Here is an 8,689-nt window from a genome sequence, read left to right as displayed (position 1 = left end):
GCGGGTCTCCATTCATCCACTCTGGGTGCCAGTGTCAGCTTGCAGGGATGCAAAGCTTTCCTTGATATAGAGAGCTGCACCCCTACCCCTTTTGTCCACTCAATCTCTCCTGTACAGGGTATAGCCATCTATACCTGTGGCCCAGTCATGGGTGGAGTCCCACCAGGTCTCCATTATTCCTATGAAACTTCAGATTTGGATTCAGGCCAAATCCAAATTGAATAGGGCCCACTTTGCACACTCCTAATCTACATGTGTGTTTTAATGCGCAGTAGCCTATTTTACTGTGCATTACAGTGTCATGACAAAACTCATGCTAATATGTTAATGCGCAGTAAAATTAGGCTACTGTGCATTAAAATGTCAGTAAAGTGTGTGTTATCACTACTGCGCATTAGGGCAGCCTAATGCACATTTAGTTAGTACCTCATATTAGAAGTACTAAATTTAATGCACAGTAGCAAAAGCACATTAATGAAGGTGTAGATGCACCCCTTTTGTCCCACGATAACAGACTGTATTGCCGACTTATTACATTTTCCAATGAGCACCTTTGTGTTTTTTTCCCAGGCTATCCCAATAAGAGGGAGGAGCTCCCATAGACATCTGCAAAGCTATCCCATTAAACTCCTTCAGACCTGTCTTTAAAATCTCCTTTGTGATGATATTGATTGACAAGTTAAATGCTCTAGGATGCTCATCAATATTCTCATATTCTCTTACAGTTCTATCTAAGTCTCAAGGCATGGGTTACATACTTCTTATACTTAGAGGATAAACTGGTAATTGCAAACAGGGACTGTTTTTACTTTCTATGTTTGTACAATGTTTAATACAATGACACCTAATCACTGCAGTGATGCAACAACAACAATAATAAAGATGACCAAAAAGTCTGCTTGAGTCTATGCAGTTATGTCATATAAGATGTTTGCAATAGAGTTTAACAAATCTTTTTTTATTTCAAATTCCAAAACCAGTACAGCAGCTGGGCATGACTCTCAGGCATCCCTTTGAGGCACTTCCTCCTTGCTATTTCTTCTTGCCCAGAATAAAAGGTATGGGAGCCCTAACAAAAGCTTCCTCATTCATACCACTAGGTATTCAACTCAATGACTAAATCAGGGGTGCAGCCAAGGTTCTGTCTGTTTTCAGATAGTAATACCCAAAATTAGCTTTGAATTTTGCATGAGATCTTGTCCCCATATCTAGGCAGATTTTACTTAGCTGAGTTTGGCTTTACTTCCCTAAATTTCCTGATTGGCTAAGAAAGACAGGGACACAATCTTCTCCTCAGTACCTGTTCCATAATATTCCCTTGCATATACCAGAGACAGAAATATACCAGAGGACAGTTAAATAACAAAGTTTCCTTTCTGCCCCAGGGCAATGCATGGAATAGTCTAAAGAAAGTACATGGTTTTGGAAGCTCTGACTATTCAAAGAAACTTAAGTCAGGTCACAAATATCCTGAAACTGGCTAAAAAACTGCCCATTACACTTTGAAAATATATTTTGGGGGGTCATTTTATTTGCCATCTGATTCTTCAGGCCTTTGAATGTGCTTATTTCATTTACAAACTACTCTTCAAAACCACTTACTGTTTTTATAACACAAGCTAGATTGTGATGCAATTATTTCATTCCAACATGTCCTACTTCAAGAAAACTTCAGATATCATGAGAATTGCAATATAATTTTGAGAGTTAGTAACACTGGCACAAAATCAGTCCAATATAGTCTAATGAGATCACAGATCCATGCATTACTACCAAACTTCTGTAGTGTCATTCAGTTTGGACAGCTGCTCAACTTGTATATCACTTCTAGAGACAGATTGTTCCTTTGACTCCTGCCTCTCTGGCACTCACAGACGGAGCCAGATGTTCAGACCTTAAATCCAACACAAATCCAGACCAGCTCAGCACTGATTAAAGACAGGGTAGTACTTTCCATATTTCTTCATTGAAAAATGTTGAACTTTGTTATTTTTCAAGCAGCTTGATCTGGAGCCCTCTGCTCAGGTCAGTTCTTTGGTCCTTTGGGAGCTATGCTATAAGAGATACACTCCTCCCAACCACTACCTGTGAACTCCCTAGGCTTCGACCTGTATTAATCCCACAAGAGATGCTACAAGGTGTGCATCTACATGTGCATTAATGCACTTTAGTTAATGTGCATTATATCTAGTATCTCCATTGTGAGGTTGTCTTACAATGGCTGTGAGACAACCTACCCTGACTTAATGTGCATTAATTAAAAAGCATGGGTTTTTAGAGATGATTAATGTGCATTAGCCTATTTTAATGCATTTTAACTAAATAGCATGTCTTTTTAGTGATGCTTTAATGCTTATTAAAATAGGCTAATGCACATTAAAGCGCATGTGTAGACGCATGGTAATGGGTCTCTGTGCCTTTACATATGTTTAGAAGACTGAATCCACCTTAAGACATTTTGAAGATGCTCTGCTTTGTCTCAGAGTAGATTCTCTGTTTTAAATGTTTCTGTAAACTTTTAGAAATCCTAAGGTTTGGGAGAGAAAATGAGCCAAATGCATCATTTATATGGCCGGACAAGTTTGGGGCTATATACACAATGCACAATAAATACATTATCCTAGATAGAAGAGGAGATATTTGAAACTTGACTTTATTACAGACCCTGAATTCAACCCTACCAGGTACAAAATAATATACCAAGAGTACTGCTTTTTATTATATGCCTTTAATGCTGGTTGTTGTAGAATACCATACTTAAATAGGCACATATAAAGTACTTGGAATAATTTTATATTACAGCTGGTCATAACTATTCCTAAGGGGAGACTGATCCACTCAAGGATTAATGGGCTATAAGCGAGTGTATCACTGTGTCAAATCCTGCCTAAACTGGCAATGACTAAAAGAAGATTAGTGGCCTTTGTGAAATAAAGTGGTTTCAGTCCAGTTCATAACATTTGTCCATAGTGAAAAAACACACTGTAATTAGGAAAAGAGTAGTCTAGTGGAAAGGGCATAGACATGGGAATGCAGGGCCCGGCCTTCATTTCTGGCCCTGCCATTGGCATATGATGTGATACTGATCAGGTCAATTAACATCTCTGCTTCTCACTTTCCCTATCCACAAATTGAGATGATACTCTACCCTCCTTTGAGGTCTAAGATAGCTGCCAAGCAATGATTATTTATTATTTGGCACTGTTTGGTAATTGCAATTGAGAACATCAAGTAGCAAATGCACATGGGTGCTGAACTAGTTTCTTTCCTCTAATGACCTTGCAAAACAGGAGTCAGAAGTATTTGTAAGTGAAGGCATGCAGGAAACCTGTACTGCCACTGTAACCTGTCATGTGCAGAACAGGTACAAGTGAGAAAGGTGTGTTTACATGAGATGTAGTCAAACCTAGACTGCAATGCAAACATACCCTAAAGCTGTTACTCTGTACTATACTCATATGGTCCCTATTGTCAAAGGTCATGGGTCTCCATGGCTTTCCTCCTGATCCCAGGTCTGTTATCCACCTACTCACTTCCATTCAGGCACAGCTGAGACAGGCAATCAAGCAAAGTACATGGTTTAGGAGTGACTCCAAATAGCTCAGGGCAGACATAAGCCCACACAGGGCTGCTTTCAGGTTCTTCGGAGACAAAACTCCAGGAGAGTGTACTCAGGGCTCTTTAAAGCCATGTATTCTGCCTAATTATTGGTCTCTAGTGTGCCTGAACAGAAGTGAGTTGCCAAGGCTTATTTTGTCAGCCATGAACCTGAGTTCATAAGGGAGATCATGTAGACAAGCTCATAGTATTTAAGTGTTTTACAATTGTCTGAGTACATTTATTCTCACTATTCCCCTCTGGAGCTGGGAAGTGCTATAATCTCTTTTCATAGGTAAGGGACTAAGTTTGCTTTGCCTAAAATCACCTATAAAGTCTGCATCAGAGTCTGGACTTGAACCTAGGCCTCCCAAGCACTAAATCTACACCTGAAATGTTAAAATAAATCTCTGGCCTACCAATCAAGGATTTTTAAAAGACTGTTAATATCTTCTTTAAATACCAATAATAAAAGGGCTGGCTTGCTTTATTTCCTCTTTTCCTCCTACAACTCCAGAAAGCCAACATACACTGCTCCTTCTAAAACCCTCACAAAGGAGCTAAAGTGGACTTCAGTAGAGACAGGAGATTGTACCTGAATTTCATCCTTGCCTCTTAAGCTGGGCCAAATCCCTGGTACAACTTTGCCTTTGTGTATGTTCTGAACTTAATGTTATCAGATTATTACTTTAACTAAAACCACTGTATATTTCTAGTTTTAGCATGCCTCTGTATTCTTATCTCATATGGGTACATGATAGCACTTTTGATCTTTGTTCAAGAATTTTAGCAGAAGTGTTTGGTGAACTGTGTAATGAACTATTGTAAATTCTGTTATCTAGTCAGATGCAAGGTTATAAAACATCATTGTACAGAGGCTTTTAAAAAAAGCAGGTAAGAATTAAAGAGAAAGGGCCAGATTCTCAGCTGATGTGAATTGGCACAGCTTGAGGTCAGCAAAGCTATACTGATTTACATCAGCTGAACATCTGGCTCAAAAGCTTTACTTCCTGTAATAGTGGATGAATTGATTCCCTGCCTCTCAGATGGGTAAATTCATCAATGTTGTATGTTACTCAAATACAAGAGTCATGCAAATGTATAGATGAAAAGAATTTTTCAGATTTGTTGCACACATCTAAGTTGTCTCTTGCAATGACTTATGGCTGTACAGTGCTTGGCCTATATTAAGCTTCCATTGGTACCAGCAGGAGTCCCACTGCACTCATGTGGATCTTGTATATGGTTTACAGAGGACATTTTTGAGTAGCAAATAGAGTTTATCTGGATTTTTTTATCAATACTATTTTTTGTCAGAAAATTATTATTCGTCAAAAACTTAAATTTTTTCCCATGAAGGTAAGTTACTAGTTTTTGAAGTCTAAAAAACCTTTGAAAAAGAAATTAGAAATTGTCTCTCTGTATCATTGCAATATTATTAAATGAAAAATTCTGGGTTTCTGGTTTGAAGTGACCTTCTGCTTTGAAACTTAATCTTAAAACATTTAAGAAACATAATTTATGGTCAATATCCAAAAAACCCCATTTCAGTTGATCCAAAGGAAAATCCAAAATACTATTTGAATTTTCAGTCTACAAAACGTTTCCAATTCTACCTTTTCATCCTGATTTGGGACAGGAAAAAATGTTGAAATTTTGAATATTTTTCAAAGGTGTAAAATTTGTCCATCATTTCTGGCTGAAGTAGGCAGACTGTCCTGCCACTAGCAGGACAGTCCGAGTCAGATCGTGCATCAGCTTCCATCTGGTGACAAACTGCTCATTCCTCATCTTTGAGGCCAGCAACATTAAGGTTATAGAATTTCTTTTGATCTGTATTTTTTTAGGTCTGGGAAGGTTATACTTCACTAGCCTTACTGGAACAAGAGTCTGTCTCTGAATTAATGATTTCTCCAGCTCTTCCAGTACCTTGTCATAGCACAGTATGTCTGCATTATTTTGTTTCCTGTTGTTTGTTTCCTGATAATCTCTTTTGATTTAGGCAGGATAATAATATCACACAGGCATCTGATACTTATAACATCTGAGTGGCATATTATACTTATAAAAAAAAAATTAACAGATTCCTTTCATCTCTGCCTTCCTTAAAAGGATCAATCTGAGCAGGCTCATTTCTCCAGTAGCCTAGGGAAGGTCATCCCCCCATACCTCAAGAGATTTTGGGTATATCTACACTAAAGCCACAGAAATAAGTGCTGTACGGTGTAGGGATAACCAAGCTAATCAGAAGTATTTGAGTACCCAGAACAGACAGGGTCATAACAGAGATTACAAATATATATAGGAACTGTAAACTACATACAATAAGCTACAGTAAGCAAAATATAATACAACGAGCAATTAAGCAAGTAATCATAGAGTAAGCAGATGTAATGGGAAACAACAGAAGAGTTCGTTTCTCTTTTAAATTATGAGTATATAAATGTATATATTCCCTTGGTCCTAAGGGGTTTTCTGAAAAAATTCTACACCTGCTTGCTGTCAGACAGCTTGAAGATAAATAGACTACTAGAACTTTTATTTGAGCCTAATTTGCATCAAATGAATATTTCCACCCAGGGGAAACTATAATATCTTTTTATTCTCCTGTGCAATACGAAGTTTCATTTCTACCTGGGAGAAATGTTACATGCTGTACCTATGTACCCACAACTTAGAATGCAAATCAAATGATCTCTTCTGTTGTTTCCATTCTTCTGCTTGCTCCAGGAATATCTACCTCATTCTTTGGATTATGTGTTGTTTACTCTACTTTGTGAATTCTGTACACTGCCAACCGCAGAAGCATTGATGTCGCAGCCCATCAGATTCTAAAGAATCTGCTAAATTTTGATAAATACCTTGTCATCAATAATGTCCAATATATATAATACAAACCTCTAATTCACAACAGGTTGATCTGCTGTGTCACAACCATAGGCCTTCCTCAGGGCTGGCACTGATAGTCATCTCTGTAAACATTGAGAGACTCACAAGAGTCAAACAGGATATTCCTTCCAGGATTTGCACTGACTACAATGGTCATGTGTTCTTTCTCTAGGAGATGCATAGAGAGCCGAACAGCAATAGGCCATTGATCCCTGGGATGAGACTAGCCATTGAAAGGCAGCATGAGAAATATGGCGACACTATCTTTTAACAACCAGAGCTCATCATTAATGCAACATCAATAATAAAATAAATTACAGCAAAAGCTGTGTTAACTGGCACATTATTAGCCAGAAAACTCTATTAACTGGCATCCAAGGGATGTGGCAAAAGTGAAATTGGAAGTACCACTTCTGAGTTTTGCTGCCGCCACGAGCAGAGTTCTTGCCATTTATTCGGCCCACGGCCCAGGGCAAAGCAGCCTGCATGGGGCAAAGCAGCCTGAGCAAGGCCCCCCCTCCCTGTGCTGCAGCACACTGACACTGGGGAGTGCACCAGATGGTGCACATTTGATTAACCAGAATATTTGATTAACCAGCATCCCCCATTCCTGGGGGATGCCAGATAACAGAGGTTTTACTGTACATTGGAATCTTGACTATCAATGTGGACAGCGTCTCAATCACATCTGTTTATAAGCCTCCAGGGAAGCATTTTGCATTTGGGAGCCCAGGAAACCTAGACCACAAAAAAGCACGTGTTCATCAATGACTTTAATAGCCACAGGCTCACATGGGGTTACAGCGAAAATGATGAGACTGGCAAGTTGGTTGAGATGTGAGCCAAAACATACCACCTAAGCCTGATTCAGGACTCAAAGCCACCTGGGTCTTTGATTAACTCTCAGTGGAAACAAAGCTATAATCCAGACTTCACCTTTGTTGACAGCAATATAGAAGATATGTGCAACAAACACATGTTGAAACCCATTCCCCACACAGCAAATAGACCAATTGCTGTCAATGTCACAGCAGCCATCACTCCAAATATGGTACCAATGTATAGACACTTCAGCTTTAAAAAAAGCAGACTGGAGAGGCTTTCCTAAATACCTTGACAATAAAGTGACATGCATCAAACCAGTCTCGGGTAACTATGACCTCTTTGTGAATGCATTTTGCAAAAGCTCCAAGAAGTATATACCTCAAGGATGCAGAATTGAGTATATACCAGGGCTTATTCCCATTCAAACAGCCAAATACAAAAAATACCAGCAAAAGTTTCAAAGAAATCCTTTCTCAGAAGAAACTACTACAGCAGGGACAGCCCTAACTAACAAGCTCCAAGAAGAAATGTGACATAAATGGAAAGAATTGACTGAAGGAATAGATATGACCCACACTTGCAGGAACATATGGTTAACCATTTGCAAGCTGAATAATGACTCAAAAAAAGTACAGTAGCACCACAACATCACAGCAAACCAGGTGGCTCACCAGCTTCTGCTCAATGGTAAAGCTTCAGGTGAACAGCCTAAAATATGGATTAGACAGCAAGTTGGTCTGGAGGAAAATCAATTTAGCATGCCATATACACAACGGATGAATTTTATATCAAAATAAGTCACTTGAAGAACAGCAACACAGCTGGACTTGATGACATGCATGCAGCAGACGAAGCACTTTCTTCTGACAACCAAGTTATGGGCATTATGCCTTTTTAACAATTGCTTATCAACCCTTAGAATACCTAAACTATAGTAACAAGCTTGTGTAATAACTCTATTACAGCCAGGGGAAGATGCCTCCGGCCTAGAGAACTTTAGGCCAGTGTCACTTGTATGCCATCTTTATAAGCTTTATGAACACCTTATTCTCAATCACCTTTCACCTCATATCAAACAACTTCTAATACCAGAACAAGAAACAAAGCTGCTGGAGATGTCAGTGAAATGGCCTCCCACAGGCTAGCGTGCTAGCACCAATCCTTTTTAACATCTATATGAATGACCAGTACAGAAGAATATGAGGAGCTTCATATATGTTGATGATCTCTGCACCACAAGGGGAGGACTTTACCACTGTTGGGAACAGACTAACATGTGCACTGAGCAACCTCTCCGATTACTACAGTAAGAACCAGCTTCACTCCAACCCAGCCAGGGTGCAGGTCACTGCTTTTCACCTACACCATACAGAAGTCA

This window comes from Gavialis gangeticus, unplaced genomic scaffold, assembly GCF_001723915.1.
Source record: "Gavialis gangeticus isolate Ggan-Ray unplaced genomic scaffold, GavGan_comp1, whole genome shotgun sequence".
In the NCBI taxonomy this organism is placed as follows: Eukaryota; Metazoa; Chordata; order Crocodylia; family Gavialidae; genus Gavialis; species Gavialis gangeticus.
Note: the sequence above shows the minus strand (reverse complement) of the source record.